This window comes from Lolium rigidum, chromosome 6 (assembly GCF_022539505.1).
Source record: "Lolium rigidum isolate FL_2022 chromosome 6, APGP_CSIRO_Lrig_0.1, whole genome shotgun sequence".
NCBI lineage: Eukaryota > Viridiplantae > Streptophyta > Magnoliopsida > Poales > Poaceae > Lolium > Lolium rigidum.
The window spans coordinates 139,742,885-139,751,547 of NC_061513.1; positions in this window are offsets into that span (position 1 = coordinate 139,742,885).

Below are 8,663 nucleotides of genomic sequence, written 5' to 3' on the forward strand. Positions count from 1 at the left end.
ATGTTGTGGGAGCCATTACGGCGGAGGCAGAAGATGCGCTTCCACAGAGCACAATTAGGATGGACTCCGAGGAAGCATTCGCAGAGAGTAATGAAAATAGAGACATGGAAGATGGAATTGGGAGTCAGCTGATGAAGCTGCAACCCGTACACAAAGAGCAGACCGCGGAGGAAGTCATGAATGGGGGCAGAGAGGCCGCGGATAAGATGGTCAACGATAATAACCCGATACTGGATAGGAGGCGACGAATAGCTTTCCTCGCTGGGGAAGCGCAGCGCGTCTTTCTTCTTCATCAACCCAAGCTTCTTCATCAGGTTGATGTCCTGATTGGAAATCTTGGATCTTTCCCACTCCAGATCTTGCGCCGCCATCTTGGATTCCGGAGTGCTGTGCCTGGTGAGTCTTGTGCGTGGTGGCATTAACAATAGCGAAGGCGAGTGAGAGTTTGGCTGTGCTCAGGAACTGTTGGGTGCAATGGGAGATTTTAGGAGAGAAAACGGAGGTGCGGCGCATCGAAGGGGAGAACGAAGGAAGAAGAAGGCTTTTTATAAGACAATATCTGAATCGACGCACCGTTGGATGGGGTAATTGTGAGCTTGATGCTTTACACGTGGATAAAGGGTAAATACGTATTTTTACTGTGAAGGAATGGGACAGGCGTTACAGTGCGCGTGCCAGAAAAAGCGGAGGACGTGTGTCCCCCACTTGCGCGACGTGTCAAACTGCCGTATATTTTGGGTCCACCGGTCAGTGACAGGGCAGGACTCGTATTTTCCTGATACAGGTGTCGTGGCTAACGTCAGCATTGATATCACTTTGGCAGAGGAAATATTCGACAGCAACGATACGAACACCGGTCAAAGAACATAAGTGATGATAACTTCGAGAGCCTTTGGTGACATAGGCATCCCCAATGGGCCTGCCGAAGATAGTACCCGGGGTTTACTGAAGGCCCACGACTCGAAGAATAAGAAGAATCGGAAGCCCAAGTTGATATTAAGGAAAGTTAGAATTGTATTAGGAGATGATGTTTGTAATCTTGCGGGATGAGTTGGAAACCCTCCCGGACTGCGCTAACTTGTACAATACGAATCCCTCGGCTCCACGTCCTATATAAGGGGAGTCGAGGGACAAAGAAAGCATCGAATCATTGTCTCTCAAACCCTAGTTTTCATAATCGTCGAGTACTTTTCGGCTGAAACCTTCGAGATCTACTTGCCCTCTACTTCCAACTAAACCCTAGTCTACAACCCGTAGGCATTGATAAGTTAATCCCTTGTCAATTGGCGCCGTCTGTGGGAATTAGAGGCGTCGAGGATCTGATCTCGATGGCAGCGACAAGGGATTAACTTATCAATGCCTATGGATTGTAGGCTAGGGTTTAGTTAGAAGTAGAGGGCAAGTAGATCTCGAAGGTTTCAGCCGAAAAGTACTCGACGATTATGAAAACTAGGGTTTGCAGACAATGATTTGATGATCTCCTCGTCCCTCGACTCCCCCTTTATATAAGAGGTAGAGCCGAGGGTCTCGTTTTGTACAAGTTACAGAGTCCGGGACGGTTTCTAACTCATCCCGCCAGATTTACAAACAACACTTCCTATTACAATTCTACTTTCCTTAACATATCTTGGACTCTCGAATCTTCTTATTCTTCGGGTAGTGGGCCTTCGATAAACCCCGGGTACTATCTTTGGCTGGCCCATTTGGGATGCCTATGTCAGGCACGTTCAAGATCGTCGACTTCATCAACTGCAAGCAACGCAATGGATCGAGGTAAACAGATCGCAACTGGTCCTGTCGATTTTGTTCCTCACCCGCCCTCCCGTTTGGATGCATATGCGTATCTGGAGGAGCCTATGGAGATGACGTTCGGAAGATTCCACTTTCGCGTCGGGAAAGAGGGAGCGTATCGTCTCGAAATTCCGATCTCGTCGGGATTGTCGGCGATCGATTCCGATTTCTCGAACTCAACATCGTCAATCGAGTCAGGCGAAGAGGAGACTTCATCGCCACGCTTCATCAGCACCAGGGCAAGCGAAAAGCTCGCCAAGATCTTCGGCGACATGTCCTTCGAGTCATCCGCGGACTCCTATATAAGCGATGACTCGAGCAGGTGTCGACTGACTTTAACTTCATCAACAAATCCACTACAGTGGGCAAGGTCTTCACCAATCTTTATGAAGGTGTCACCAAACATAGCACAGATCTGAATACAAAATACCATCAGATTTATGCCATCGGAGAGCCAAGCCATGATCAGGAGGAAACATCTGAGGCTTTCGACGATTTGGGAAATCCATACGTCGATCCCTCTAATTTACGACGAGGTCTAGGCAACAAATATGTCAAACCTGAGCCTCGTGATAGAGTTCAACTCCCGCAAGCAGCATGGGATAGAGCCGCAAGAGCTATGGATGGCTCAGGACCAATGGCCACAACAGCCACGCCAGAAGAGTTGCAAGCATATCAATATAGGCTCGCACGAGCTGCGAGGGAATTGGAAAAACAGACGGTCTGCCACGAACGAGAAGAAAGGAGGCAGCTTCCGCGTCAAGCGGGCGAAGGGCGAGAGCAGAGTCGACAATGCGGAACCTCGGGAGATAGCCACGGGGAAGCTCGGAACGAGGCAAGATCAAGGTTGCAACATATACACGAAGGAGAAAGAGAGCACTTGGTTCAAAACCTCGACATGTCTTTTATGTCGATAGACACGAGAGGAAATATTATCCCCAAGACACCGGAAAGCTGGGTATATGGCGACACGAGGCCTTTATCCTTGCATCCGAGGCCACCTCCAGGAGATCCAAGGGAGGCACTGTACAACATGGCAATGGCAGGCGTCAGAGCCATGGGAACGGCGTTTGCATCAACACCTCCCGAAGGAACAGCAAGGCAAAATAGTCCACGACCTGCGGCAGCAGCAGCAGCAGTTCCCGAAGGAACAAGTGGAGCAAGAGACACAGCAACGCAAGCAAGGGTGGACAGAGCAAGGCAAAGTAGAAGGGAACAACGGCATTCCCCAGAACTAAACGACGAGGATATGTGCGGTTTGCCATGCTTCACGAGGAGAGTACGAAAAACTCGAGTCCCTTCGGGATTTAAGTTGCCTGATAACTTCAAGAAATTCGACGGCCTGCAAGATCCAGAGGATTGGCTAGTTGATTACCTCGAGACGGTGAAACTCACAGGAGGGACCAGAGAAACAGCTATGCAAAGCATCCAGGTGCACTTAAGTGGAGCCGCACGATCTTGGATTAAGAAGCTTCCTCCAGGATCTATCGACAGCTGGGAGAGCTTCGAGGACATATTCGTCAAGAATTTCCGGTCCACCTGCAAAAAACCCGCATCGCTAGAGGAATTGAGGGCGTGTCGACGGAAGCCAGACGAATCAATGAGAAAATACATCCAAAGGTGGAATATCATCAAAAACTCGGCAGAGAATATATCTGACGAGAGAGCGATAGATGCGTTTGTCGCGGGAATCGGGCGAGGAGATTTTGTCGAGGATTTGGGGAGAACCAGTCCAAAGACAGTATCCGCATTGATGGAGATAGCAAACAGATGGGCAGATGGAGAAGATGCTGTTCACAACAAACGGCATAGGTCACCAGAGGAGGACCGCGGCCGAAATTCAAAATAGGCGACGATTTCCTCGACAGTACTCGGGCTATGATGCACCTGGGCAAATTTCGGCTGGCTTCCGAGCAAGCGCCGGAGGAAACAATAGAGATGATTACTAGAGGAGCAACGAGCAGCGAGGCGACAATAGAGATGACTCTCGAAACAACAGGCAAAATACCGGGTCGAGGTTTCAGAGGCCTTTCGTGTCTCCCAAGGAGATGATGCACGGGCCGTGTCAGATGCATTTCTATCTTGACAACAACGGAAAAAGACAGTCGGGACACTTGCAGAAAGATTGCCGAAATTTCCAGGCAATGTTAAGGTGGGCAGGGCATGCCAATGCTCAGGCAGCGCCGGAAATCCTCAAAGACCCGGGAGTGAGATTCACTTGCCACCTCCTCCCGCGATTACGGACGAAAATCGACATCGGCTCGGAATAGCGGCAGCACTTGCTCCACCGCCTTATGTTGATCCCAACTCTAACGGAGCGGTCTCGATGATTCGGAAAGGCGAGGCCATCCAATAGAGCTCAGAAAGTAATCTCGCGACAGGTGTTTATGGCAGAGAAGATGCCTCCACCGACAGTCGAGTACCTTAACTGGTCAGGGCAAGATATTGGCTTCACAATAGCTGATCATCCACAGCAAGTTCCTCGACCAGGGCAGTCGGCACTCATCTTACCGGTGAGTAATTGCGAGGATTCGATGTATCTCGAGTGTTCATAGATGGCGGCAGCAGTTTAAACCTTATGTACGCAGATACACTAAGGAAGATGAACATATCCCTAGCAAACCTGAAACCAACCGACACGCGATTCCACGGTATCACACCGGAGAAGCCAAGTTATCCGCTGGGAAAGATTAATCTCGACGTTCAGTTCGAGACCCGAGAAAACTACAGAATAGAAAGGCTGGAGTTCGAAGTCGTGGATTTCCCCTCACAGTATCACGCTTTGTTGGGACGACCAGCATATGCTAGGTTTATGGCGGTACCACATTACACGTACCTATTGTGGAGGATGCCTGGACCTAAGGGACCAATCACAGTCAAAGGAAGCTTTGCGCTAGCCGATAAGTGTGATAAGGATTTTCATCGACTGTCAGAAAGTTTCGGGATGCAAGCAGAATACATGGCATCAAGACTCACAACTGATTATGATATGTTGCCAGATGTAGGAAGGCCAAACAAAGAATCAACTTTTAACACCGAGAAAAAATCTAAAGAGGTGCAGATTCACCCGACAGACCCGAAAAAGACGATGTCCATTGCGACAGACATGGACCTCGCATAGGAAAGCGCGCTCGTCGAGTTCCTCCGTGAGCACTGGAAAATCTTCGCATGGTGTCCAGCTGACATGCCAGGAGTACCCAGGGAACTTGCCGAGCACCACCTAAACTTGGATCCATTAGCGATACCAATCAAACAACCTTTGCGGAGTTTTTCGGAGCCAAACCGCAAAGCTATGCTGTCAGAAATCGATCAACTAAGAGAAGCTGGTTTTATCAAGGAGCTGCATACAAAGGCCACATGGGTAGCAAATCCAGTGTTGGTGCCGAAGAAAAACACTAAAGTCCTTCGCATGTGCGTCGATTTTACGTGTCTCAATAAACATTGTCCAAAGGATCACTTTCCCCTCCCAAGGATCGATCAAATTATCGACTCCACGGCAGGGTGCGAACGTCTTTCCTTCCTGGATGCATATTCTGGTTATAACCAGATCAGATTAAAAGAAGAAGAGGTCAAAACAGCGTTCATCACACCTTATGGCGTGTTTTGCTATAGAACAATGCCTTTTGGTTTGAAAAACGCGGGAGCAACATACCAAAGGATGATGCAGAAGTGTTTGGCGACACAAATTGGGAAAAACGTACAAGTGTACATCGACGATGTTGTCATAACATCAAAAAAGGGGACGACGCTAATCGAGGATCTGAAGGAAACCTTCGACAACCTCGACAAGTTCTGTCTCAAATTGAACCCAACGAAGTGTTCCTTTGGTGTTCCTGCATGAGAACTTCTTGGTTTTCTTGTTTCAGCAAGAGGGATTGAAGCGAATCCCGAAAAAATCCAAGCTATCGTAACAATGAGGAAGCCAACAAAGTTGAAGGAAGTACAGCAGTTAACTGGGCGAGTCGCAGCTTTAAGCAGATTCGTCGCCAGATTGGGAGAAAAAGCGTTACCGTTTTACGCTCTAATCAAGCAAGGAGAGAAATTCCAATGGAATGAAGAGGCAGAGCGAGCCTTCGAGGATTTAAAGCGCACAATTTCGACACCACCAATCTTAGTGGCACCAAAAGAGAAGGAACCTCTCCTACTATACATCGCAGCCACACCTCAGGTGGTTAGCACGACGCTAGTCATTGAAAGAGAGGAAGAAGGAAAACTCCATGGAGTGCAAAGGCCGGTATATTTCATCAGTGAAGTTTTATCGCCTTCAAAACAGCGGTACCCGCAGTACCAGAAGCTAGCATATGGAGTAATTACAACAGCAAGAAAACTGCGCCACTATTTTTCGGCACACCCGATAATAGTAGTCAATGAAGCACCTCTATCAAATATACTGAACAATCCAGAAGCTACAGGGCGTGTCTCCCTTTGGGGAATAGAACTTTCCCGTCGGGACATCACGTATGAAAAAAGAAAGGCAATCAAGTCGCAAATTTTGCCAGACTTCATTGCAGAGTGGATGCGAGTTGCAAAATACGGGACCCCCAGATTTATCGAGAACACTGGACCATGAACTTCGATGGATCCAAGAGAGTAGAAGGAGGCTGGCGCAGGGGTGATACTCATATCACCTGAAGGCGACAAATTGAAGTACGTCCTACGGATGACGTTCCCAAACGCATCTAACAATGAAGCAGAATATGAAGCCCTTATACATGGGATGAAGATGGCGAAAGCCTGCGGCGCGACTCGACTAAAAATCTTCGGCGACTCACAATTGGTAGCTCAGCAGGTTATGAACCAATGTGATGCGATCAATGACGACATGGTGGCATACAAGGAGGTGTACAACGAGCTTGAGAAGCTGTTTGATTGATGCGAAGTAAATCACATCGATAGGCTGAGCAATGATGAAGCCGACGTTCTCGCAAACATCGGGTCGCGGTGCCTCCCAATCCCGCCGGGGGTGTTTTGGGAAGAGATAGCTGAGAGATCCACAAAGACAAAGAAGGCGCGAGAAGAAGACGAAGGAGGAGAAAACTTTGGCGCCTCTCAAAGAAGTTCCGAGATGAAGAAGAGGACCGGGAGGCTGGTGATGATGGTAGAAATCCCATGGATGCAAGCGTACATATCGTATATCCTAAGGAAAGAAATACCTGACGATCCAATTGAAGCAAGGCGAGTTATTCGACGTTCCAAAGCCTTCACAGTGGTCAAAGGGGAGTTATACAAGCGAAGTATTTCGGGAGTGCTGCAAAGGTGCGTTACACCTAAAGAAGGAAGAATAATCTTAAAGGATGTACACGAGGGAATATGTGGTCACCACGCGAGCAGTCGAGCTATTGCGGCCAAGGTTTTTCGGGCTGGATTTTACTGGTTGACAGCAATCGAGGATGCAAAAGAGATAGTACGAACCTGCGACGCGTGCCAAAGATTCGCCGCAAAACCACACTCCCCAGCAGCAGAGCTGATGCCAATACCATTGTCTTGGCCCTTTGCCCAATGGGGACTTGATATGGTGGGCAAACTACACAAGTCTTCGCCAGGAGGATACGAGTACATGTAGGTTGCTGTCGATAAATTCACCAAGTGGATAGAAGCAAAGCCGATAAATTCACCAGATGCAGCGTCAGCCATAAAATTCGTGAAGGGCATCGTTTTTCGGTTTGGAGTACCTCACAACATCGTCACGGACAATGGCGGTAACTTTACGTCCAAGGAGTTCAAGGCATACTCGCGCAGAAGTAGGCATCAAATTGCACTTCGCGTCGGTTGGGCACCCGCAAACCAACGGCCAAGTCGAGAAAGCCAATGGTATCATCACGCAACGGTATTAAAAAGCACCTGCTAGGACCGCTTGAAAAGGCTCGGCATACTTGGCCAGAAGAATTGCCAAGTGTTTTGTGGAGTATTCGAACAACACCAAATACGGCAACACAAGAAACTCCGTTCTTTTTAGTTCACGGAGCTGAGGCAGTACTACCGATCGAAATAGAGCATGACTCCCCAAGAGTCACAGAGTATGACGAAGAAACTTCAAGAAGAGCTTTGGAGGACGATGTAGATACACTCGACGAAGCTCGGGATGAAGTACTCTCACGAGTCACCAAGTACCAGCAGGACCTAAAAAACTACCACAGTCGACGGCTGCGGCCAAGATCTTTCCAGGTCGGTGATTTGGTCTTACGGCTCAATCAGCAAAGTACTGAAAAGCTCGAGTCACCATGGCTGGGCCCTTACGTCGTCACGGAAGTAATTGAAGGAGGAGCGTATAGGATCAAGGACAAGAAGACAGGGGTTCCCGAGAATAACCCCTAGAACGTGGCGCAGCTCAGGCGTTTCTACGCCTAGAGCCGAAATATAGTCCTCCTTTGTAAAAATACAATGTACTGAAACGCCCGCGAGTTTTCAGACGCACTCTTTTCCTTTTCAGGGCACCGAGTGGGGCTGGAAAGGTTTTTAATGAGGCGGGCTCGCGGTGCTGCAATATAGTAAAATATAGTGATGAGATACATATCTTTTTCGTCGACATGTTCGGGGGCTTACGCCTCGAGGTTACAACATATACACAACATAGATGAACCTAACTGAAATATTTCGCCTTGGTATCAAATACCTCGCCAAATAAAAAGAAAGTACAAAACAGCAATCAGCAAAAGAACAAAAATACTCGGGGGCTTGTACCCGCAAATATAGTATACTCAATAAAAATTCAGGTGCCTTGGTTTACAACCTCGCATACACAATAAAGAGATTTACCACCGAAACACTCGGGGGCTTGAGAAAGAAAAATAGAAATATTTCCTAAACTTTACAATATAGTATATGTTTACAACAATACAGGACGCCATTTTAGAGAAAAATCGACAGGTTAA